Genomic DNA, 26,884 nt, shown 5'->3' on the forward strand with positions numbered 1-26,884 from the left:
GCTTTATAAACACATACCAAGTTTGATACTGAAAGCATTAAAAACTTACATATAGAGTTGGTAAGATGGCTCCATCAACAAGGCTCTTTCCCCAAAAGCATGAGGACCTGAATCTGATCTCAAGGACCAACATAACCAAGTTTGGGCGTGGTGGTGTGTGCTTGTAATCCCAGAGCTGGGGAGACAGAGACAGGCAGGTACCTTGTGCTTGATGGCCAGTCAGGCCAGCTTCCTTAGCAAGTTCAAGGCCAGTAAGAGATCTTGTCTCACAAATAGGTGGACAACAAAACCCACTATCAACTCCAGGTCTCTGCACCCATGTGCACACACATGCACATACACCCACATGAATTGTCAGACATACACATAAGTTTTTTAAAAAAACGCACATGTATCAAACACCTACCATGAACCAGCACCTCTTCATAAATATAGTCAGTAAAATAATACAGTTTTCATTCTTTCAAAAAGCACTTATTGTCTACTATGGGGATGTACAACTGTAATTCCTGCACTTGGAATAAGTAAGCCTTGGGAAATATCTACGAGAAAGATAAGAAAGATATTGCAGGGCGGCAGAATAGCAGCAAGCGCAAAGGTCCTGGGAACTTGGTATGTTTTGAGAAGAATAAAGGAAAAAGGGAAAAGATGTAGGAGAGAAATGGAGATATGCACAAAGCAAAAGAGGGGAGGCTCATGGACTGGGTGGGTTGCCACGCTGGAAATAAAACTAAACATTTGAGGAAGCTTGGGAAGCCCGAGCAAACAAGCCATGCTTCTCCGTTTGGCATTCAGACACATTGGTGCTGCTACCTGTGTAGGTGTAACTCTGTGGCGTGTGTTTATGAACCTACCCTGAAGATGGGGAAACTGAGGCAAAGAAAGGAGACATGGTTACCGAGGGTAATGGAGCCCCACAAGCTACCTGCTGTAGCGCACTGGCTGCACAAGCTACCTGCTGCAGAGCACTGGCTGTCTCGGATATCACAGGCGTGTGTGTCTCCACATAATAAAAAGCCCTGCTCTGCATCTAGGAAACAGCTGGATTCCAGAGGTGGGAATCTCTTGGTCCTTCCATTGGGAGTAGTCTAAGAGAGAATAAGAATAGCCAGTCCTCGGTAGCTCTTCCATGGGTGCTATGGTGTTCTACCTTCTCCCACACAACCTGTGCCTGTTCTCAGATCAGCCGGTGAGGAAGCTGCTGCTGGCATTCTGTCCAACACGTGAGAGCAGGTGCAGCTGTGTGTTCAGGTCCCTGTGTGGGCCCGGGTTGTGGCCCCCAGCATTTTGAGTTCCTAAAGTTCCTCCTTCCTCTTGGGTTTGCTCCATCTGTTTACCTGAAAGATGGAACTGGAGTCTGGAGACTGAAGCTCACATGATTGGCGCCTATTTAAACCGCCCATATAAACTCAGTGGTACCGCAGGGTACCACGGAGGGTCCGTGCAGGGACTGCACCTCTCTCAAGAGTGCTGCAAGGGGCTTCCTAGACAGGGTGGAAGTCAGCTGAGGTGACCTTAGGCTACCCATCTCTCCCTGAGGAGCTAACAAAACCCCACCATGGACTTTAGCCTTGTCTATCTGTGCTGGAAGTGCCCCGGGCATGGGGAGAGGTTGACCAGGCTGGAGAAAAAAAAAAAAACACTAGCTCCAATCCCACATGATGGATGAGAGATGTTCCCAGTCCTCCTTCATCATCTCCAGCCTGAGGGGAAAGAGGTCCCTAGAAGCCTATATAGAAAGGGCAAGGATGGAAACAGGGTAGATAATAGGAAAGAGGAGTCGGTGGAGGAGGGTATGGTCACTCAGACATGAATGGAAATAGGAATGCACCTCTTAAGGAAGAGGCAAAATCAAGGGCTGCTAAGAAACGCTACAGGGTCAGGACCTAGGTCCTTCACTGTTCTCAGGCTCACCCACCTAACTTGCCTGCCTCAGCAGTGCGTACTCAGTTGCAGGAGCCGGTGACCCTTCCCACCTCAGTAGGCTTGTCCTGCTTCACTCTGTGCCCCGCCTGATCAAAGCATCCTGCAGCGGCCACAGTAGCCTCTTCTCTACTGTGAACTCTGCCCTTAGGTGCTTTTCTGTACAGTACATCAGGTTGGCCATGCAAACTTGATGTTGAGGAGGTTTGAATGAGGATGGCACCATAGGCTTGTTGATTTGAATGTTTGGTTCCCAGTTTGGGGAAGGATTAGGAGGTGTGGCCTTGCTGGGTAAAGTTTCAAAGGCCCAGTCTTCTCTCTCTCTCTCTCTCTCTCTCTCTCTCTCTCTCTCTCTCTCTCTCTCTCTCTCTCTCTCTCTCTCTCCTCCCTTCCAACTTTTGGATAAGATGTGAGTGAGCTCTCAGCTGCTGCTCCAGCACCATGTCTGCCTGCTGCCATGCTCCCCACCATGGTAGTCATGGACTCACCCTCTGAAACTGTAAGCCAGCCCCCAATTTAATGCTTTCTTCTATAAACTGCCTTGGTCATGGTGTCTCTTCAAAGAACTAGAACAGTGACTAAGACAGATGTCATCAATCCCATTTTGTGCATGAGATGACCAGAGAAGGGAAGTGACTAGCCCACTGTCACACAGCTCTATAATCACAAGGTCTGTGGGCCAAATTTGGAAACTCTTGACCTGGAAATAGAAACTCAGTCTCTTGACCTTAGGTGCTTCCCTATCTACTCTACCTACACTGAGCTGCTGGGGGGCTGGCACGTTTCTCTCAGCCACTTTTTACATCTTCAACAACACCCAGTTGGTGCTTAGTAAATATTGATGGAAATGACTCAGGGGTGAATAAATGGAAAACTGCATTAGGAAGAACTGGAGTCTATAAATATGCTCGTGGGCACCACATTGCCAGGGCTGATGCTGACAATCCTGGGGAACCGAGCATTCATTCAACAAACTTTTTAAATGCTTATTGAAAAATCTGCCACATGCCAAGTGGGGGTGAGGAGCTGGAGGTGCATGAGGAGCAGAACCTTGCTGCCCCCTGACCTCGAAAAGTTACAGAAAAGGAAGACCAAAAGCCAACAGCAGCAAGATTAACTGCAAAGAAAGAGACAGCAAGAAATTATCAAAAAGTGACCAGGGCTGGGGGCAGAGCCCAAAAGTGCCAGCACTGCCACGGCCTGGAATCCACCTCCAGTACCAAAGGAGGAAGGAGAGGAGGAAGATAAGGAAGAGGTGGTGAGGAGGAGGGAGAGAAAGGGAATGGATGAGAGGACGAAGAGGAGGAAACAGCAGGAAGAAGGTGAAGGAGGAGGAAGAAAAGGCAGAGGAAGGGATTGGAGGGGATGAAGGCACAATATGGACTTTGAGAGAAAAGGTATGATTGGACGGTAAGATCCAGGGACGTGTGTGTGTGTCTGTGTCTGTGTGTGTGTCACAGTGTGTGTCTGTGCGTGTGCATGAGTACACACTTCCACTCTCCACAGCATGTGTGCAGAGGTCAAAGACAAAGTCTGTGAGCAAACTCCTTCCACGTTTACATGGGTTCCAGGGATCGAACTCAGGTCACCACGCTATGAGACAAGTGCCTTTACTCACAAAGCCATCTCGCTGATCCTCAAATAAAAAACTATCTTAAGTTGAGTAGAAGTCACCGAGGCATAAAGTTGGGGGAAAGCATTTGGGGCAGGAGGACTGTCATGTGTTATGTTGAAGCCTTAAGAGGAACAAGTGCTTGGCACCTTCAAATGGCTACCATAAAAACAGTGTGGCCAGAGCAGAGTGGGGAGATGGGAAGAAGTCAAGGAGGGGTTAGGGCCCAACAAACGCAGAGCATTGTTGTGTTTGGGGTTCAAGCCTAATTCAGCAGGAGGTCTTTGAAAAATAGGAGGCAGGGAGATGAGCCATTTCAGTCTCTTCCTGTTGAGTGGACAATGAGAAGACATGGCAGATGCTGGAGGAGGCAGAGCCTCCTGATTCCAGCCTTCTCAAGTCTCCCAGATGGAGCCACTGAGATCTGAGATCTCTTCTGCAAGCAGGCTATTAAACAGGCAATGCATCGTTCCCCCAGGGAGAAAAGACTGTGTGGATGTGTGGTGAGTATGATCTTAACCTCCCACCCACCTTTACTGGTAATATGATTTGAGGCAGCTCACCCACCTTCATCAGGAACATAGATACAGTAGAGCCCCCTCCCCCCCAGAGAGGAGGTTATCACACAGGCCATGCATGGAGCTGAAACTCTCCCAAGCAAGCCGCTCTCCCTCAGCCACCTCCAGAGACAGTCTGACCTCCCTCTGCCTCCTGATTTCTGACCTCTGTGGTGTCAGGAAACACTTTCAAGAAAATGAACTTGGTTGGGAAGATGACTCACTTGGTAAAGTGCTTACCACGCAAGCATAAGAATCTGAGTTCTAACCCTAGCACCCACACACAGAAAGGTACAACGCTGAGGAGATGGGGACGGGAGGATCCCTGGAGCTCACTGGTCAGACAGTCAAGCTGAATCAGAAGCTCTAGGCCAATAGGTGACCCTACCTAAACAAAAAAAAAATAGCGTAAAGAACAAGGGAAGACATTCAACATTGACCTTTGGCCTTTACATGCATGGGTATACCTATGCATGCATGCCTTCTGGACACACGTGCATGAACACACATGTGCACACAAACACACTCACATGCACACTCGAAATAAACTCCTCTCATGTTCTGTGTGCCAAGGGAAAAGTGTGCATAGCCCCCACCACCTACCAGTCTTATGCCACAGATACCCCGTGCCACCTACTAGAGGCTCTAGTCACTTTAGCGGTATCTCAATTGCCAGTCCCTGGGCACCTTTGGGCACAGAGCCAAATCAGTGGGTCGCTATTGTTTTCTTGAAACACTGAAAACACAAGTCAATTACTTAGCCCTAATAAGAACTTCTTATCACGTGATAGAAGCCACTGAGCCTGAGATGAGCTCAACCTTAAGGCCACCCAGGCTGCCTCCCGAGACAGGTGCTCCAACAGCCAGGAGGTGCCACATGAGCCCTGGCACCGGAGCCTCGCACAACAGATGTTACCACCTTCAGCGCTGGCCAGATCAAGACAGTAACACCCTGGACGTTAATCCCTGGATCCTTTCCAGGCAGCAGGGACTGGCTATGTGCTCTGCTGTTAATGGCATGGGTCCTCTAGAGAGGTTGTGAAAGGGTCTTAAATTCCAGTCCCAACTTCTCCCCACACCTATTCAAGACCTGAGATTTTTCCAGTCTTTCATCACTGGGAATGCCTGCCCTTGTCACTAAGACTTGCTGGTACAACCGAAACCCAGAAAATGAAATGTCTTACTCAAGGAACTAAAACACATCAGCAGGAGTCAATTGAATACAAATGCACTCGGAGCTTGGGGTCTCATTAAGTACACGCTAAGCTCCTCAAGAGTCAGAGAGTCAGCACAGCCATAAATGACTGGTCTCCGTTCAAATCCCGTATGCCAGCTGTGACCCGCACCCCAACACCTCATGTTCAAAGGTGGGGTGCCCAGTTTGCACAACAGGGAACTGAGGTGTACTAATGTCTGGCTCCTCCATGTACCAAACACCTCGAGTTACCTCTCCTCCTCTGCTCAGACTGGGTAAGCTGGGGCCCGAGGAGACTGGCTGGCCTGCAGACGGTGGAGGGCTTCTCTGGGGCAGCTGACTTAATAGAGAAACAGAAGAGTTAATAGAGAAAAGGAGGTGGGTGTGAACCTGGCAGAGGTGTCTATGGAGCGGGAGCATGGGAGCCGTGAGGAAGGGAGAGTTGAGGGATAGCGTGGGTTGAGAGCAGATTGAGGTTGGGGCAGGGAGCCGGCTTGTAAGTTCAGGTCTTTTTATCTAAAAGTCATGAAACCGCCACTGGGAGACTGAGACAGGAAGAGCATTGGGAGTGAAGGGGTCAGATTTGATCTTGACCATCCTAGAGAGGATCCTGGGAGCAGGAGGGTCCCAGCTGGAAGTTTAGCTACTGTGGCAGTTTAAGAAGGTGGCAGCAGAGACCAAGGAGGTAGTCCCTGGGATAAAGAGGGAAATGTAAGGGTGTGTGGGGTCTGGTGGACTGGACATGGGAAAGAAGGAAAGTGAGCATCAAGAAAGACTCTCCCAGTCCTGGCTGACACTGGGATGAGGAGGCAGACGTCAGGAGAGAACTTTGAGGGATGAGGGAGAGTATGGAAGTCAATATTGTTATCTTGTCTAGGATCACCTAGGAGAGAAGCCTCAGGGCATGCTTACGAGGGGAGTTCTAGAGGGCATTAACTGACACGGAAGCCCCACTTTAACTGTGGGAGTGTCCTTCAATGGACCGGACTGAATCAGAAGGAAGCTGAGCATCCGGTCATCACTGTACTCCCTGACAGCAGAGGTAACACGACAAACTTGCCCACTGTTATGGACTGTGCTCTCAGACTGTGAACCAAAATGAGCTCACCCTTCTTTAAGTTGCCTTGGTCAGACTATGCAGTCATAGCAGTGAGAAAAGTAATTGATACGTAGTGGCACATGCCTTTAATAGCACCCGGGAGGCAGAGGCAGGCAGATCTCTGTGAACTGGAGACCAACCTGGTTTACACAGGAAGTTTCAAGATAGCCAGGGCTACGCAGTGAGACTCTGTCTCAAAGAGAAAAACTTAAAAGTGAATTCAGAGGGGAACATGGTCACTCAATATGGATACCAGCCTAGGTTTAGGATGCCGAGAGGCCTCTGTGACCATCAGGTAGACACCCTAAGGGACAAAGAGCTATGGGGTGGAGTTGGAGAAGGCGGGGATATGGCTATGAATAAGAGGGTCAGCCATTGGTACGACCATGATGAAGCTGGGGAACCGCCTCAGCCCAGTGAGGTTTGTTAGGAGCATGTCCCATCAAAGGGAGAGACCGCAATTCACTTAGACACCCTCTCGCCATTGGCTGTCTGAGTTACTTCTGTCTTTTGACATTATAAAATAGCTCAACAATGAGCATCTTTGTCCCGTCTATAGCCCTTTCCATATTCCAGGTTAATTTTCTAAGGAGTCTACATCACTAACATGGTTAGCAATGAATATCTGCTAGGAGCTTGAATACATCATGTTCATTCTTCTGAAAATGGAATAGAAATTCTTTCTAGATTGCCCATCATCCGTGGTGGCCCGTGTAGCTGCCGTCTTCTGCTGTCTGACTGATTTATGAAGTCTTCCCTAACTGGCCACAGGAACCTCCTTCCTCGGAATTCTAATGGTTATTGCTGGAGACACTCATTCTGACCTTGTCCTACAGAAGCCTGGTGTCTTAGAATACACACACGCACGTGCACACACACACACACACACACACACACACACACACACACAAGGATATTTGCCTTCTCATAAGGACACGGAACTGGGAACAAGTTTTGTGCTTTGTGTTTCATGTGTGTGCCTGGATATAGAAGCCAGAGGACAACTTCAGGTATCTTTCCTCAAGCAATGACCCTCTTGCTTTAAAGATGGTCTCTACTTGGCTTGGAACTCACAACACAGGTAGGCTAGCAGGTCAACATGGCCAATGATCCATTTGTTTCTTTCTCCCCAGTCCTGGCATTACAAAAGTGTACCATACGCCCAGCTTTGTTTTAGTCTATTTGTGTGTGTGTGTGTGTGTATGTGTGCACGTGTACGTGCATGTGTAAATGGTATGTATGTGTGTATACATGTTTTGCGCGTGTCTGAACACACATGTGTTTGGATGCATGAGTACATGTAAAGGCCCAAAGTTAATGTCTCATTCACCTTCAGTTGCTCTTCCACCTTATTCATTGAGGAAGAGTCTGTCAATCAAACCCAGAGCTTGCTAATACGGCTACTCTTGATAGCCAGCTGTCTCTGAAGACTCCCCTATCTCCTCCACCTTCCAAAGTGAGAATTACAGGCAGGCTGCCACACCTACTTAGCATTTTACTTGGGTTCTGGGGATCTGAACTAGGTTCTCACACTTGGGAGGCAGATGTATTAACCACTAAGCCATCTCCCAGCCTACCATCTGGCTTTTTTTTAAAATATGTATGGGTAATATTATATGTGTTTACCTGGTGACCCCAGAGGCTGGAAAAAGGTTTCAGATCCCCTAGAACTGAAGTTAGAGACCTGTGAGTCACTATGTGTGTGCTGGGAATCGAATCTTAGTCCTTTGGAAGAGCAGCCAGTGCTCTTAACCACTGATCCATCTCTCCATTCCCCTGAATTTTTTAATGTGGCTTCTGGGGATTTAACTCAGATCCTTCTCCATGCAAGGCAAGCATTTTACCAATGAAGTCATTTCCCCAGCCCCTTCCCTGCATTTCTGGAATCCCCTTCAGAAATCAGTAAAACCCTGACAAGGTTTATGTGTAGTGACTACTTAGAGTAGTTAAGCAAGAGGCTTGGAAGCATTAGTATTCTGAGACCCCTGCTATAAACCTAGGTCTGCCTGGGAGCTTCAGACACAAAGGGTTTCATGCCTTGTTCTTCACAGATATCAGGGTGAGGAAAACAACCAACATCCCCCGCCCCGCCCCCTGCATCTCAGTACAGACACATTTAGTTTTTATTCACTTTAAGTCCAAGCAGGAAACTCTGCCATCATTGATCCAGACACACGTGTCATTTAGGCCTGTGGCTCCATTGCCTTCGGCACACAGCTTCAGAAATTGCTACAACCCTCTTTCTCAAGCCAGAGGGGAAAGAGATGGCTTGCCACACTAGAATGGCCCTTAGGGGCCAGGCCTGGAGGTGGCACACAATTTCCATATCCCACTAGCCAGCATTCAGTTCTGTATGCATCACTGTAAGGGACTATGGGGAACAGTCAGGCTGGACATGAGGCTAGGAGGGAAGCAAGTTTGGGTAATCCACAGTAAGGGAAGGAGGTTTGAGTGATCCAGTCTCTCTCTCAAGCCAAAGACAAGGTGTTGGATGAGTAGCCTGATGGTGCTTAGCCTGTAATCCAGAGCTGGGACTCGATCCCTGGCTCATCTAAGCCAGAGTCTTCATTCTGCCTGCTGTACACATTGCTAGCTGGTGACCCTCATCAGCCTTGCCCTGATTTAAATTGCCCCAGCTGTTGATTAATTCCATGTTTAACCCATCTTCAGACTCGGTGAGCATGTCAGGTGCTCCCCCGCTGAGCCCCGGCTGTGGTTTACAGGTGTGTCCTCCATTTCTGGGGAGCTCGCCTTCAAGTCCATCAGCTCATTGACATGCCCTTGCACTACGCCGGCGCATGTTCCCGTTCTAAAGCCTATGCCTTATGAACTTGACATATTCGGATGCTATGGCTTTTATCTGGAGTAAATTAAAGCTCTTAAAATGTCAGAATGTTTTCAATTCATTTGACATTCTCACCATAGGTCAAACTTCCTCTGAAACAGATGTGTCTAAACGGCTGTCTATCCTTATCGCTCAGAAAGGTGTTTCAGGAAGTTTGGGAGGCACGGGTGTGTACCAATCTGAGACCTGTCAACATCAGTCATTCTGGCTGAATCTATTCCCTTATAAACAGTTGACATCCCTTCCCTATGCTACAGATTTGTTAACTGGAATCTCCAAGGGATCTTGGGGAGTCACTATCAGTTTCTATTGCTTTGTCAGCACAGACCCTGGAATACTCTTATTGCCTCTTATTTATTCATTTTCCGTGCAGTTTGAGGTAGCTGGCCAGAGGACAGCTCACAGCAGTCAGTTCTCTTTCCGTCACATGGTTCCCAGGAACTGAACTGAAGTCATCCGGCTTGGCAGCAGGCACTTTACCAGCTGAGCCATCTCACCTGGTTCAACCCTGAGTTGGGGAAAGCAATGGCTTTTGGTAATCATGGTGGCAGTCACCCATGATGGAAGTTGAAGGTGCCAATGTATAAACCAAGTTTCCTAAGCTTACAAAGCATGTTTCACTGGGGGCAAAGAACGAATGCACAAACAGACATATAATGTATCCCATGACGTATGCTCTCGTAGAAAAAGGAGACATGAACATGCATAGAGGTGACGCAGGGAGATGCTGGGTCCTTGGGTGCCAGGGACAGTCACTGTGATGCTGAGCAAAGACTAGAAGATGGAGCAAGTGGACTGTGGGTAGGAGGAAGGCTTCCAGGAGAGATTTGAACCAAGAGTGTGCTTGGCACTTTGAAGAACAGAAAACACGACTCAGGGAGTGAGGGAAAGGACAGGCTGGAACTGAGAACTGGCTGGACTGGGACTTCCAGCTTCCAAGAAGGAGGTTGGCTCCTATCAGGAGACCTGAGGGATGAGGACAACTTGAGAAGAGCGAAAATCAGTTGGTCCTTGAAGATGTGGAGGATATGAGGGAGAGGATGAAGGGGCTGAGGAAGCTGAGCCAGAGAGGTGGGAGGAGTCCAAAGGAAGGGAGAGGAAAACCAAAGAGGAAGTCAGCGGGACATGTGATGTCGCCAGTTATCCAGATAAGGACAAGGAACTGGTCATTGGATGGGGGCAAGCAGGAGTCTCTAGTATTTGCAACTGAGCCACGAACACCAGAGATGAAAGACCGAGGAAACAGAGCTTGGGAAAGATGCACGGAGGATGGGAGGAGAGAAAAGTACCCTGCCTCTCTCATCCTCAGACCTAGCATAGGCTGATGGGCCGATGAGTCCTGGGGACCCCCAACCAGTGAAGACATGGAAACTGGACTTCACCATAAGTGCCAGCCCCCCAAAGCTTCCAACTGTCACTTCAGGGCTAGTCTATGTCTCATAGAGGTCACCTAGGGCAACTGACACAAAACGAATTTCTACTTTTAAAAGAATCTCGAAAAATAGGTCACCCTGCTTCTGTCGGAACAGCGTCTGAATCATTCCAGCAACGAGTGTCTCTCCCGTGGGTTTCTAATTGCAGAAGCTCCATAGCCCACCTCTGCACACGACTGCACAGTGCAGCGTGTTCTGCAAGGGAGAACTGCCTTCCGCTACTCTGCTTCCTCGTTTTTTAAAGAAAGAAAAGCACTCACAGGAAATGGATCCAATTGATACCAATTCCTGAGTGCATCTGAGCCATGACTCTTTTCCATCTTAGACCCTGGAATAGAAACCGGTGTGGTTGCGCTCATGTCCACACTGAAGCTCCCACTGTTCCGTGTCTCTCCTGAAATGCAGGGAGCTAGAAGTAGAAAAACACCCCACCAGCTGGATTCCCTATAAAGAAGTGGGTCACTCACAGAACAGGCCAGCTATAGCCTGTCGGTCTGTTTTCCTCATTGTCGTCAAGGCTGGCGGAGGACCGGGTACAGAGTTTGGGGGCTGTGCACTCACAAGGACAATACCCACAGGATCAGAAAGAGCCACTCTGGATGTTCTCAAATGGGAGCAAGGAAGCTGCTTTTCCAGACACTTTGATCACATGACCGCTCCTACTCACTACGGGCCAAGGTTCTGTTATCTGGCTAGGAGTGTGTGGAGCCCAGATGGGTCAGCTTCCCCCTGAGGGGTATGGCTACCCTAACACATCCTATCTCGTGCTCTGACACCGACACTGTGGGCTGGGTCCTGCCATGCTCTGCTCCACCCCACACTGCTCGGGAGGAAGTGCAAGTGCCCCCTAGGAGCAGATAGAACAGTGCCATCTCCTTCGTGCTAACCCAGCATCCCTCCTGCACCTCCCAGGCAGGAAGCAGCTCAGGCACCTGTCCACCGCTACACCCACTGCCTGAGGTTCTCACCACTTTACCACACTTGATCCATCATTCTTCTTCCTGGCATCCCTGTCCCGATGTCCACAGTGAGATCTCGCGTCTCAGAAGACAGACCCTGACAGCTTCACTCTGAGCCCTGAAAAGCCTCCTGGAGCTCTGTGTTTATGCACAGCTCTCTTACGCCATGAGAAGAGCCATCCTGACTTTGGCCTGCCCTGCCCACCATTTCCTACACCCAAACTGATGCCATAATGAACCACCTAGAAGCTTGTCTCCCGCTGTAAACAAAACTTTCTATCTTGTGAATAGTCACCATTGCCCTGCTATGTGTGCAGACATCTCAAGGCATTCTCTTTGGTTCCTTCCTTCCCTTCTCTCAGCACACCCAGACCTCCCACAGGTAATATTGGCTCTACCTTCAGAACACAATTCCAAATTGCCATTCTTCAACCGGTTCGTGGCTCCCACAATGGCCCAGCCCTTCTTGCCTTCCCATTGGGTTGTAGAGATAGCTACAACTGGTCTACTTCCTACTCTGGTCCACTTCCAGACAATTCTTAATATCTTACTAGGGCCAACAGATACACACAATCTGACAGGAGCTTATCTATCTCATCCTGTCAAACCCTACCCTCTGTCCCCAGACTTTACTGCCACCTCCTGGCCCTCATAGACAACAATTTATCTCCTACCTAAAAGTGCTCACTTTTGCTGATCCCCTCTGGGATGTTCTTTCCAAGATTACTGTACCACTGATTCAGAATGTTTCAGCCCTCTGAGTTTGCCCCCAAACCCTCTCCATGCCCCCAGGGCCTCCATTCACATGATATTTCCTACGGTCTCTTCCCCGTTGGAATGTAAGCTTCAGTCACCATCTGCTCTGAAGCCAGGGACCTTCTCCACCACTCATTATGTCCAGGCAAACCTTGGAGCTTAGGTGTTGTAAGCTGTTGGAACTTAGTACGTGTGATAACTAGATAAAGGGTGTTCATCTGGTTTGTGTGCTCCATGTGCCCTGGCCTCCTTACCTATATAACTCCTTCATGTTCTCAGTTCTACCAGTCATCAGCTTATACATACACAGCATACACACATCCATGTATAAGGCACAAATTGTCTCTCTACCTCCCACATTGATGCCTAGCACTTACTACTATCCTTGCTGTGACACTATGTTACTGCAATGGTCCCTCCCCTATGTTCTAAGCAGCTATCTCTAGCCCAGCCATAGCATCAGGCAACTGCTATATGGATGGATAGATGAATGGAGGGATGGATGAATGGAGGGAGGGATGGCTGGCTGGCTGGCTGGAGAAAGACCAATGCTATATGAATGAGTAGATAGGCAGACAAGAGAGTGTATGGACAAATGTATTGAAAGATGGACAAATGGATGGATATACAGATGGATGGACGGATGGATATATGGATGAATGGACAGATAGATGGTGAATGAATGAATGAATGAACAGATAATGAGCAGATGGACAGACAGAGAGATGGATGGATTAATATATTCTTTGCTAAGGCCCAAGGCTTTAGTTATCTCTTAGCTGTTAAAATTAGACCTGGGTTACTTCATTCTCTCAATCAATCCCGTATCTGGGAATGGGTCCAAGGAGAAGACGACGTACTAGCTCCTGTCCATTCCCTGCAAGCACAGCCCTCCAGGTGACAGGCTAGCACTGCTCCAAACAACTGTGAAAACAGAGCCTTCCTCCGCAATGTGTTTCCGATCCATTACTATTTGTTTTGATAGTTGTTGGATTTTTTATTTACACCAAGTTCCTGTGGGGTCTGGTTTACTGGAATCTTTCACTTTCTCACCTAGATAGAAAAATGACTTACCTGTAAATCGTTTTTATTGAAGGTGCATCATAAAGCCAATCTGCCCTCACCTCCTCATGCTCCCCTGGAATTGAAGGATTCTGGCTTTTTGTCTATGCCTTTACCTCTCCTCTCAGTGAGGATCTGGAGGCCTCAGAGTTCTGACTAAGGCAGTGGTTCTCAACCTCCCTGATGCTGTGTCCCTTTAATTCAGTTCCTCGTGTTGTGGTGACTCCAACCATAAAATTACTTTTGTTGCTACTTCATAATTATAATTTGCTACTGTTATGAATTGTAATGTAAATATCTCTGTTTTCCAGTGGTTTTAGGCAACCCCTGTGAAAGGGTCATTCAACTCCCCAAATCAGTTGCGATCCACAGGCTGAGAATTGCTGGCCCAGGAGGATTCCCAAGACCCATACCCTCCTGCCAGCCCACACAGATTTCAATGGCACTCTTGACTGTTTTATCCCTGAAGCACATGATAAGCAGAGGGCATTTAGTTTCCGGCACCCCCCCCATACAGCTTAAACTGCAGGTAATTTCCCCTACCTGCATCTTCCGTTTGATTTCTGGCAGACGCCCATGGATAAAACCCAAAAGTTTCACTAAAAAGGCAATATAGAAATAAGAGAAGACTTTGAGGGGCTCAGGAGATAGTTTAGTCAATAAAGCATGAGCCCCACCACCTATGTTTAAAAAAAAAAAGCCAAGCCAGGTGGTAGTGGCGCACACCTTTAATCCCAACACTCAGGAAGCAGAGGCAGGCATATTCCTGTGAATTCGAGGATGGCCTGATCTAGAGTAAGCTCCGGGACAGGGTCTAAAGCTACAGCAAAACCCTGTATCTAAAATCCAAGAAAAACATCCAGGGATGGAAAGACAGAGGCGGGTCTAGGTGGGGTAGGGGGGTTACTGGGGTTTCCTGGTCAATGAGAGACCCTGTCTCAGGAGAAAGGTAGATGGCACCCAAATACCAACATTCAAGCTTGTCCTGTGGCATTCACCCACACACGCACACATGGGCGTGTAACCACACACACACACACACACAGACACACACGAGGTAACTTCAGTTGTTCCTAGAGAGAGCGAGTGCCCTGTGCACAGCTGGTGCTCCATTAGAAAGGTTGCTGCTGAGCTGAGGCATCTTAAGAAAAGAAACACAAGAAAAACATCTTCCTCGGCCCCCTACCTGTAGCATCCATGTGGACTGGAGTGTTGACCAAGGACAACAGGAAATTATCGCTTTATTTTGTCTCTGTACACGCCAGTCACTATGCTCCTTTCTCCAATTCATATTTACTCTTATAAAAAGCATGTCTTATTCTCCAACCATATAAGCAAAACACACCATTGCATAAAAAAACTATCGTGAATGCAGAACAGCACCAAGAAAATAAGCACAGTAACTCGACATCCTCATCTGGAAGCAGGAAAGCAGGAAAAAGGCAGAAGGTTCTCTGACATTTTTTGGCAGGTGCGGGCTCACATCTTAAGACTCAGATCGTGTTGAACATGTAACTTTATGTTTTCTTTTTTTATCAGCATCATGTCAAAAATTTTCCAAGCTCTTAATCTGGAATAGGATGGCTAGGAAAACTTAATCCTATTTTGGTAGCCTTAAAATCCATTTTAGAGCCACATGGTGGTGGCATACACCTTTAATCCCAGCACTCGGGAGGCAGAAGCAGGCAGATATCTGAGTTCAAGGCCAGTCTGGTCTACAGAGTGAATTCCAGGACAGCCAGGGCTACACATAGAAATCCTGTCTTTAAAAACGAAACAAAATTAAATTAAATCTACCATAAAAACAAAAGATGCCAACAGTCCAGTTACCCCCAAGCACTCCAACTCATGACCAGGCAGATCCCGTATACTGCCCTCTGATTGTCTCCTTGACAACTTGCCAATAGGCAGGAACAGGTGAGCCTAGGATGGGAACTCCTAGCCCGGCTAGGTCTCCTGCCCACTGGGTGTGGGGTTAGAGCAGGCCCCTTCCTAGAGGTAGACCACTCTTTTCTGTACCACAGTCTGCATTGCCATGAGCAGGCCTTACTCTTAAAATCCAAAGTAAGCTTTATGTATTACGCTGGTGCTCTCCCCCACTCCTTGAGTGTGCACACACATAAACACAAGTCCCCATGTAAGCCCATTTTCCACCTCAGACATACCAGCAGCACCAACAGGGGCAGGTAAGGGGCTCTCGCTCGCTCGCGCGCATGCACGTGCGCTCTCTCTCTATCTCCCTTTCCCTTTCCCTCTCCCTCTCTTTGTTTTTCAAGACAGGGCTTCTCTGTGTAGTTCTGAAGCCTGTCCTGGAACTCACTCTGTAGACCAGGCTGGCCTCGAACTCACAGAGATTTGACTGTCTCTGTCTCCCGTGTGCTGGGATTAAATGCATGTGCCACCACAGCCCGGCTTACAGGGCTCTCTCTTGACCTCTGATTGCCCTGTCTGGCTCTAGTCCCATTGGTCTCCAGCCTGACGCCTTCAGGCAGCATTGCTCAGCAGAAAGGAGTAGAAAAAACGCTGGGCTGTGACGTCAGCTGTGTCACTTCCTCTCTGTGTGGCCCCGGCCCTCTCTGAACCTCAGTTCCCTTGTTTGTAGGATAAGGATGAGGGTGGCCTGCTTGTGGGGTGATGCCAGGGTCAACATAGTCAGCTTATGCCAAATACACACCGATCACCATGAGTTCATGAACCGCTCGCGGCTTTTGGTTTACTCTGAAGCCATCTCTCCGTCTTCTTCTTCTGGCCAAGACCAAGCTCTCCTCAGCTGTAGCTACAGACTCTTCGTCAGATGACTTTACTGCTTGGCTAAAGTGATGACTTTTAATGCCGGACTCAGTCTTTGCTGGACAGAGCTGCTAAACCAGATTTTGAAAGCAAATCACTAAATAGACAAGACCCAAACATGACTGAGCTCCTGCGAAGGGCGCTCCCCTGCTCGTCTGAGGCCTGGCTTGCCTCTGAAAGCACAAAGACCTTCCATAAATAGTGTCTTCACTGAGACAGAGCAAAAACGCACCAATGAAATCCTACAGTTCCATCCCGAACCCACATTTCAGCCAGTAAAAACCTAAGAGGGCTTGGGGGGAAGGGAGAAAGAGGATGGAGGTGGGAGAGGACACAGGTGTAGAAGAGTCTATGGGGGGTGGAGGGAGGGAAGGCAAAGAAGGAAGGGGGAGGGCAGGAAGAGGAGGAAAGGAGGAAGGGAAGGGGTGGGGAGGGAAGGAGAGAGGAAGAGAGAGGAAAGGAGAGGAGAGGAAAGATAGAAGAGGGGAGAAATAGAGAGAAGGAGAAGGTGGCTGGAAGAAAAGAAAGAGAGGAGTGAGCGAGTTAGTCAGCAATGAATTAGGTCACTGGTATCCTGCTTGCCCGGCCAGAGCTGCGGAGCATGGGTTCAGCAAGAGCTTCTCTTTCGAGGCCACTGGTACCAGCATCAGCAGCAGGGCTGCCGGCTAAGTGGCCAGAGGCTGTGCCTGTCTCTAGCCCAGCGAAGGTAGCCAGCTGGGCTGCTGTTTCCGCGCCTGTACCTTTAAATTCCCAGGCAGCATCTCCTGCTGCTGGGAGCACTCTTCTCTCTTTTTTTTTTCCAAGAAAATGACTAGAGATAGAAAACCCATGTAGTCAAATTACTGTCGGAAGGTTTTACTAAAAAAAAAAAATTAACTGCGATTAAAGATAAACATAGTTTCTCTGAATCTGAGCTCTCTCATCAAATCAGACAAAACCTAGCACAGTTCCTTTTTTAAGATTCAGAAGAGCGTCTGCCACCGGTGATCACCAGGGTGTGATGCGTTACCCTGTGCAGCGCGGAGCCGCCCACGGCACTGCTGAAGCTCATTCATTCCGTAGGACAGTGCTCACGGAATCCGAGTGTGTGAAGTCTGTCTAGACCCTAGACATCGGCGGAGGGCAAGAGTCAGAGCCCACCCCAGAGCCCACTGCCCCTCCAGCAGGCAGAGAGGCAGGCACAAGAGCAGCCTCAAAGCGGAAGGGTGTGCCGCCTTCTTCTCGTTCCAAATGCATCTCAGAATGGGAGTGGCGCTTGCCCAAAGTCACACAGCAATGAGTGGGAGAGTCAGAACGAGTTCTTAGATTCCACATCTAGGGAACTTTGTTCTGTATCAAGAATGGATTTGAGGGGCTGGAAAGGTGATATAGCGGTTAAGAGTTACACTCCCCAGCATTTATGGACGTGGTGGCTCACACTCACAGGCTGGTGATTTCCGGGCCAGTAAGAGACCCTTTCTTAAAGAAAAATGGTGGTAGTGCCTGAGGAATGACCCACAAGGCTGTAGTCTGAATTCCACACACGTCTACTTTCACACCTGCGTACACATGAACACACATGTGTACACACAATAATGGACATGCGCTTGAATTTTGAAATCCACCATTGACCCGCGCCTGGGGGGGTACCAAGCCTAGAGGCACTATGTGGTTCCTTGTGGTACATTCTAGGGACCTAGCAGGGGACCATGGGCCAGCCAATCCAATGCTACTTCCCTAGTACCATGGTCTCTGGGTCTGTCTCTGAATGGCTTCTCAGCCACCTTGAAGATAGCCGATAGACTATTATATCTGTAGCCCCAGCAGCAGGTTTAGAGCAGGACTGGGCAAGATGGAGAGATGGCTGGGAACCCAGTGTAGACAGGGGAGGGGAGGCGGTTTCGAGTGGCCTTCCCTTTGGGCTCTGTTCTCAGCCTCTGACTGGATGGCTGAAGGCGAGAAGTCGGCCTCAACTGTGGAGGGAAGGCTTGTTCATCCTCCCCTGGTTTGCTATGAGGCCTGGAAGACTCGGGGCCCTGAAACACATATGTTTAAGAAGGCATGTAAGCCTTCAGATGTCACTTGGCGCCATCTCACACAGACTCAGCACATGTCCAGCCACCACACCATTCGCAGTGACTCCCAGGTCACCTAGAATTTCAGGTTCTAGTTGTGTGTCATCACCGGAAATATGCCGACTCCCAAGGACACCTGTAAATAACATGTATACAAACACCACACACACACACACACACACACACACACACACACACACGGCTGAACTTTTCTGGTTCAGAGATTCATTAACCCAGTGGATTTCCAGTGCTGACCCTTAACCCCTGAAGCTCAGAGTTGAGAAGCTCCCAAACTGAGGTCACCAAGCCTCAAAAATAAAGAAAACAAACCTGAGCAGGAAGATTCTCACAGGACACTGAGACAGCCCCACACTGGAGGCCCAAGGAGGCAAGCAGCTTGCCAAGGTTATAGAGATTTCCTGGAATCACCAGGAAGAACCTCGATTTCCTCACCCGACACAGAAATCTAATGGGGGTCGCCAAAAGGACCCATGAGATGCCTGGTGGGACACTGCACAGCGACTATCCCGCTAACGCCTCTATAGAGGAATCTAATTCACTTACGGGAATGCCACTAGCCGGTCACCTGTCAGAACCATCTTCAACGCTGTTTCAAAGAAAGGGCTTCCCGGACTGGGCAAGGAAGATGGTTTTAGGCTCAGTGTCAGAGAAGGCTGACAAGACAGACCAAAAATGTCCTCCCCCGCCACAGAATTTCAGAGTCCAATCAGCCCTACGACTGGATGTAGTTTGACTTCCATACCTATCTGTAAACCTTGTGTGCTCACAAGCACGGCTGAACTACCTTCCTCTTAGCTTTCCAAGGCCATCAGCTCTTGGAAACTTGTCAGATGTGATCCAGTCTTTACCTCCTGAGGCAGAAACTCCAGGGTGAGTCCAGCAGTCTCAAGCCCTTGAGGAGCTCCCCACTGAGAACTGCCCTTGCCGTACCACACCATGCACACACCCGATGTGTGCTAGCACACAGACACTGTTGGCTGAACTAGCCAGCTGCTTCTAAATCTGCCCCACCACTGGTTAGCTGAGCAGCCTGTGTCAGGACAGTTAGCCTTCCTGTGCTAGGAGTCTTCCTCTGCCAAGGGAAACAGGAACCCTGTGGACTTTACAGTTGTGCTAGGAGGGCCTTCAGGGTTGAACAGAGCGAGCGCTAGACAGAGAACACTCAGGAAATGTTACCTGCTCTCTAATTGTTGTTGTGGCTGGCAAATCCACAAGCCACCTTGAGCAGTGTCTGACATGGCTGGAGCTCCAGGTGTCTCTTTAATTCAAATTTAATTTCCAGTCAAGAAATCCTTCCTAAGCATCTACCATTGGCCAGCACTGTTAGTTCCGTGTCACCCAGATGAATCAAATACTCTCCCAGGAGACACACGCAGCCCACCTGTGGGGCACAGACTGAGGGCCTGTGTCCCACAACCTTCGTACCTTTGTGTGCCACACAGGAAGGTGCTACTCTAGTGATACACTTGCTCAAGTCTCTCTCTCTCTCTCTCTCTCTCTCTCTCTCTCTCTCTCTCTCTCTCTCTGTCTGTCTCTCTCTCTCTCACACACACACACCCTATTTAATCTTGGACCGTATTATGAAGCCTTGGTAGATGCTTGAGTGGAAATTCATTCTATTCTCTCAACTTTTTGATGTATTTCAATCAATAATTAAAGATGGCTATCAGTCATTCCGAGGGGCGCCACATCGAATTTCAAACAGGTTATCTTTGGCCTCAGCTTGCTCCTATCATAAAGAAGTAGAAGCATCCTAAAGACAAAATACAAACCAGAATAGAGAGGAGTGGCTGGAAGGCAGAGCCAACAGCTGGGAAAAGGCTGCCTAGCTGGCAGTCACAGCCACTCCAGCTATCTAGATGCAAGGAAGGGCTGTAAAGGGGGGTCTGTCACCCATCCAGAGCCCTGATGGTCTCAGGACACAGATAGGGCTTTAACCAATGAGACGCAACCCAGCCATGTCATGTGCATATGACCAATACCTTTCTCCTGTGTGGACACACATCGTCACCTTACAATTGAGCAAAAGGAGGTGTGTGAGACTGGACCTCTCAAAGCTCTGATAGGGAAGAAGTACAGGCTTATGAGACCCCATCCTTCCCTGCGGTTCTGTATGCAATTACTGTAGATAGGGGAGGGAGAAAAGAAGGAGGAGGGAGGAAAAGGAGAAAAGTCATGAAAACAGAAGGGGATCTAGTTGAGAACAGCGGAAGGATAACACGAGTAAGAGGGAAACAAGAGAGAATAAGATTGAAGGGGACTATGATCAAAATACATCATGTACATGCATAATCAAAATACATCATGTACATGTATAATCAAAATACATCATGTACATGTATGATCAAAATATATCATGTACATGTATAATCAAAATATATCATGTACATGTATGATCAAAATACATCATGTACATGTATAATCAAAATACATCATGTACATGTATGATCAAAATATATCATGTACATGTATAATCAAAATATATCATGTACATGTATGATCAAAATACATCATGTACATGTATAATCAAAATACATCATGTACATGCATAATCAAAATACATCATGTACATGTATAATCAAAATACGTCATGTACATGTATGATCAAAATACATCATGTACATGTATAATCAAAATACGTCATGTACATGTATAATCAAAATATATCATGTACATGTATGATCAAAATACATCATGTACATGTATGATCGAAATACATCATGTACATGTATAATCGAAATACATCATGTACATGTATGAAGATATCAGTGAAATCCATTATTATGTATATTTAAAGTGAGTTCATAGTAAGAAACATTTTTAAAAGAGGTGCAGAGAGGTTAAGTAACTCACTCAAGACCACACAGCCAATGAGCATCCTCCTGATCTGGGGAGCCTTACTTCTATATCTGTGCTCCCAAACACTTAACTCCATTATGACCAGGGCTGAAGTGACTTCCTATACAGCAACTTCATTTGAGAGAAAAAGGAAGAAACCCTGGAGTCCTTTTTTTTTCTCTCAAAACGCATCCAGTGAAGGGATTCTGACCCTGCTGCAAGATCCACTCTAGTGTGCAGCTTTGCTGTCGCTTGTCTGAGAGTTATTCAGTTCCGGCCTAAAGGACAAGCTGTCCTAAGTTCCTGTGGCAGTCGAGGAAAGCTTCGCAGAACCACCCCGCTGCAGACTGGAAAGAGCTATGTTGAGAGCGCAATTACAGGCTCCGCTGGCCATCTCAGCCTACATCCCAGGGAAGTCACAAAAGCAGCCCAGTCTCTGATCTGTCCTCTGACCCTGCAGCCTGGGGACTGTGGCTGAGCATATCCTGATTTCTCTATCTGAAGAAAATCTTTTAAAAACCCACATAGCATAAGCAAAAACCGCAAAGGGGCCACCCAATCCCACACCAACCTGCCACTGTGGTATAAAGTGTGTCTTCGTGTTCACACAAACCATTGACCCCAAGTGACAGCATTTAATTGATAAGCGTGTCTGGCTGCCACGCAAGTGGCATGTACATCCAGTCGGCACTCAGATTGAAATCTCCTTTGGAAAACTAAAGTTAGAATTAGAGAGACAGCTCATTCGGTAAAGTCCTGCAGGCTTAGCATGGATGGAGCTCAGTCCCCAGAACCCACGTGAAAACGGGGGCATCATGGTGAATGCTCAAAATTCCAGTGCTGGGGTGGGGGCAGAGACAGACAGGTCCCCGGGACACACTTGCCAGCCAGCTTAGCCTACTTGATGAGCTCTAGGCAGTGAGAGGTCCTACATCAAAAAGTAGTGATTGGTGCCTGAGAAACAACAGCTGATGTCTTTCTCCGGCCTCCACCCCACAAGTGCAGACATGTGCATGCACACCCTCACATACACAATCATGTGTACACATACACGCTGAGAAAGATCACACACTTCCCTCAAAGTCCGTGTCACTGAGAAGTCAGACTCAGTGGGCAAGGGTGTGTACTGCACCCAGCACCCACACTGGGTGGCACACAACCACCTTTGACACCTGCTCCAGGGGATCCAATGCCCTCTTCTGGCTTCCATGGACTCCGCACTAGCACGCACATTCCCACCGACAGACACACATGCATACTTAAATGCAATTTAAAAAAATAATTTTTCATTCGAGACCAGCCTGGTCTACAGAGCTAGTTCCAGGACAGGCTCCAAAACCACAGAGAAACCCTGTCTCGAAAAACCAAAAAAAAAAAAATAATAATAATAATAATAATTTTTCCTAAAGAAAAGAAAAATCAAGACTCGAAATATAACATGAGCTGAGGCTTCAAGTCACAATCACAAAAGAAGTGTCCTGGGGTGAGTAAGAAGTACACGCCTGCCTTTTTACCGGAGCATGTGCCTGATTACAGACACGATGGGCCATCATCTGTGAAGGGCACATGACTTTATGGTGACCTCCATAGTGAGGGTCTTGGATGAAAACACAGGTCCAGAAACAGCGCCAGCAGAGAGTCCACATCGGCTGGGCTAATTCCAAAGCCACTCCGGGCCAGCAGCATCCCCCACTGAGTCCAGTCGGTGCCTCACATATGGACTCTGGTAGGGTTGGGACTCTGGATCTCCATGGTAATTTCATTTATATGTTACAGTCATGTAAGAGCTGGAAGTACAAGCATGAGAAATTCGCACCTAGCCTGGGCTCTACATTTTCAGCATCAGAAATTTTAAGAATCTGTCAGCCTTCAGGGCCATGAGAATTTATCTTCACTTTACACACACACACACACACACACACACACACACACACACACACACACACACAACTCCAGATTGAGAATCTAAGTCGGAGGAAGGAGATGAAATTGGGGCCCCAGCACAGTGGTGTGTAGGCCCCCTCTGCCACCTACACACCTAGTAATTTGGGGTCATCCCTTCTTTGTTCTGGTCCTTGTTTGCCTCATCTGAATAGAAGAGACAACCAGGCCTCACACATTGACTGTGGACTTCAGAAGGTCTTTTAGGGAGTGGAGAGAGAGCTCAATAGTTAAGACCCAAGTTCGATTCCCAGCACCCACATGGTGGCTCATAACCATCTGTAACTCTAGTTCCAGGAAATCTGAACCATTTTCTGGCCTTTGCAGGCACTATATGCACATGATGCCCATATGTATGTGCAGGAGAAACACTCATACATGTACAATAAAAGCAAATAAATTTTTAAGAAAATAAGTTCTAGAAAAGAAACAGGAAGGTTCTGGGCATCACTGTATTCCATTTCCACCCCTTTCTCTAATGTTACCCATCTGCACACCCCTGTGATCTCTCCTGCCTCTCATTGGATAAGGAGCTCTTTCCTGAGTCTGTTTTTTCTCTCTCTGATATGTTGGAACTGGGACTGGACAAGCCTGTGCATGGCCAGCAGGAAAGGGAGGGTTAGGGGGCCCTCAGTACCTTCAGCAGCCACCTGTCTCTCTGGGAAGGGGGGAACCAGTCTTTGGTAAGGAGACAGCAGGAGGTCCTGGCAGCGGCTTGGGGCAGCCTCTGCAGCCAGGCTGTGGCACAGGAGCAGCTGTCTCCAAAGGCCCCCACAGGCACACTTGGCCACCTGCCTCTGGGCTTCACCCAGTTCCGGTCCAGCTGAAGACATGGCCATATGGCAGATGCTCCTTGTTGAGGAAGAAGGGGAGGCAGGTCTCATCATGACTCAAGGGGCAAAGTCACGGGGGAGAGGCTGGCAGCATCTAGGACCCAGAGTCCTGGAATCTATTCAAGAGCCACTCGTGTCACCAGCAAACGGCTCACAAGTCATTTGCTGTCCCTCCCTGCCTGGCCTCCGCCTCTGCCTCCAATGACATGTGGCCACACAAAGTCAGAGAGTCACTCGCTGCCTGCTTATCGATCAGCTACTATGGCCAGGTGGACCTTGAGATTGATAGCGGCCATTACCAGCTCCTAAAACGTGGCAGGTGCGCGACAGAAATGATCTCCATGAATCTTCCCCGAACTCCTCAAAAGCGGGAGCAATCGCCCCACTTTGCAGACGAGCACACAGACTCAGAGAATCAAAGTGCAGAGGTGATGGTGTTCATATTCAGTCTGGATGTTGTGCCACCCCATAGCTAGCTACCCCATCATGCCAGGATGACTTTCAAAGTTCCAGTGGGCTAAGGAAACCAAAGTCTTGATGAACGCTTACTGGCTACAGGGAGTAGGGGTTTTTTGTGATTTCTTCCTTTTGGCTTCTAAGCAAAACCATGAAGTAGGTTTTGATACATCCTTTCTGGATGAGGAAAGTGAATCTCAAAAAGCCTTAGAAACAGGTTCAGTGGGAACTAGCTGGCACGGGACAAAGCCAAGGTTCTTACCGCTACCAATGCTCAGACCAAAGGGATGATCCTGTTCCTATGAATCCACAGACTGAAAGACCTCAGACTCCCGTTCAGACTGAATGCTCAGACTGTATCCATCTCTACAAATAAACAGACTGCAGTGAGCTCCTGCTCCTCCTGCTTTATATTCCTCTCTCTGCCCAGCCATATCACTTCTGTCTCCACCAGTGCTGGAATTAAAGGAGTGTGATCCCAAATGCTGGGATCAAAGGCATGAGCTCTGCTTCTCTTTTAGACTGATTCAATCTCATGTAGTCCAGGCTGGCCTTGAACTCACAGAGATCTGTCTGCCTCTGTCTCCCAAGTGCTGGGATTAAAGGTGTGTGCCACCACTGCCTGACTTCTATGACTAACTAGGAGCTTATCTCCTTACTCTGATCTTCAGGCAAGCTTTATTTGTTAGATTACAAACAAAATATCACTACAAAAGTGTATCAAATATACCAGGACCCTGCAAAGGTAGGGAGGTGATGGAAAAATGACAAGCTTCCTGGCCCCATGTGCTCTGTTTACCAAGTTCTTAGGAACCCCTGAGGTTCCTAGTACCACATGGATTAAGGATTCTGTTAATACCAGAATTGGTTACAGCCTAGTTACGCATCACTAGGAGTCTCTGACTTCTTCTTCTATGGCTGTATCCCACTGGTCTGTGTATCCTTGTTGAAGAAAGGAGTGGCCTCTGATGCCCTCTTTATGTTCTCCTCATCACCTGACATCCCTGGTGCCTCACACAGTATCTGACACATAACAGAAAGGGAATGTGGTAGAAGACATGAATAAGAATTCATTGGGGGATCACAGATGTCAGCAAGAAAGCACAAAAGGCAAAAATGTGTTCTGACCCCTGCTGGCAAGACTCTCACCAAATTAAGTGGAGATGGTAGAATCTAGTACATGGACAGCCTCAAAGTAATGCTGCAGGCTTCCTGAGATAATCTGAGCTGAGAAAGGTAGATATGGAAGTAGTCTTACCTAAAACCAGCAGCCTGAAAAAGGCATAGAGGACTTCCATGAAACTCCACACTGAACAGACCCAATAGCAGCCAACATGGATACGGCTCTCCTGTGGGCCAGATACCTTTGAAGTGTGTCTGTCGATCTCCCCTGATCTCCACTCCATTATAGAAGAGCCCCTTTCCTACCTCTTCATGCTTGCTGAGACAGTCAAGGCAACAAGAGGTTACATCAATCGGGGACACTGTCACTCCAGGGAAACCAAACATGGATGTCTTTTATTTTTCTAAGTCCTGAACTTGAAAAACATGGAGTGTGGATTCTCCACCTACAGCATCTGAAGTTGGGTGGGTGCTCCACCTACAGCATATGAAGTTGGGTGGGTGCTCCACCTACAGCGTATGAAGTTGGGTGGGTGCTCCACCTATAATATATGAAGTTGGGTGGGTGCTCCACCTACAGCGTATGAAGTTGGGTGGGTGCTCCACCTACAGCATATGAAGTTGGATGGGTGCTCCACCTACAGCGTATGAAGTTGGGTGGGTGCTCCACCTACAGCGTATGAAGTTGGGTGGGTGCTCCACCTACAGCGTATGAAGTTGGGTGGGTGCTCCACCTACAGCATATGAAGTTGGGTGGGTGCTCTACCTACAGCATATGAAGTTGGGTGGGTGCTCCACCTACAGCGTATGAAGTTGGGTGGGTGCTCCACCTATAATATATGAAATTGGGTGGGTGCTCCACCTATAATATATGAAGTTGGGTGGGTGCTCCACCTACAGTGTCTGAAGTTGGGTGGATGCTCCACGTACAGCATATGAAGTCGGGTGGGTGCTCCACCTACAGTGTCTGAAGTTGGGTGGGTGCTCCACCTACAGTATATGAAGTTGGGCAGAACAAACAAAGGAATGTTTATAAAGAGTTCCATAGCATAAAATTCAATGCAGTACCTCAGGGGAATCTTTGCTTCTTTGCTTGACTTTTTTTTCTAATCCCCTCCATCCTTTCCCCCCATTCCCTTCTCCCACCTCCTTCCAACATCCCCTCATCCACTCCTCCTCTGTTTCTGTTCAGAAAGGGGCAGGCCTCCCATGGGTATCAGCAAAGCATGGCCTGTCAGCTTGCAGTAAGACTAAGCACCTCCCTTGTATTTAGGGTGGGGAAGGCAACCTGTTATGAGAAATATGTTCCCAGGAGCCAGCCAATGCATTAGGGGCAGCCAAATTGTTAAAAGGCCCACAAATAAACCAAGCTACACAACTATCACATA

The 26,884-nt window shown here is 48.2% G+C and overlaps 1 protein-coding gene across 2 annotated transcripts in view; it reads left to right on the forward strand.

Moving 5' to 3' along the window:
- Cacng2 (calcium voltage-gated channel auxiliary subunit gamma 2) overlaps positions 1-26,884 on the forward strand; it is a 127,002-nt gene that overhangs the window by 55,355 nt on the left and 44,763 nt on the right. The gene's annotated exons all lie outside the window — the stretch shown is intronic.

Source organism: Microtus pennsylvanicus, chromosome 2, assembly GCF_037038515.1.
Source record: "Microtus pennsylvanicus isolate mMicPen1 chromosome 2, mMicPen1.hap1, whole genome shotgun sequence".
Taxonomy (NCBI): Eukaryota; Metazoa; Chordata; class Mammalia; order Rodentia; family Cricetidae; genus Microtus; species Microtus pennsylvanicus.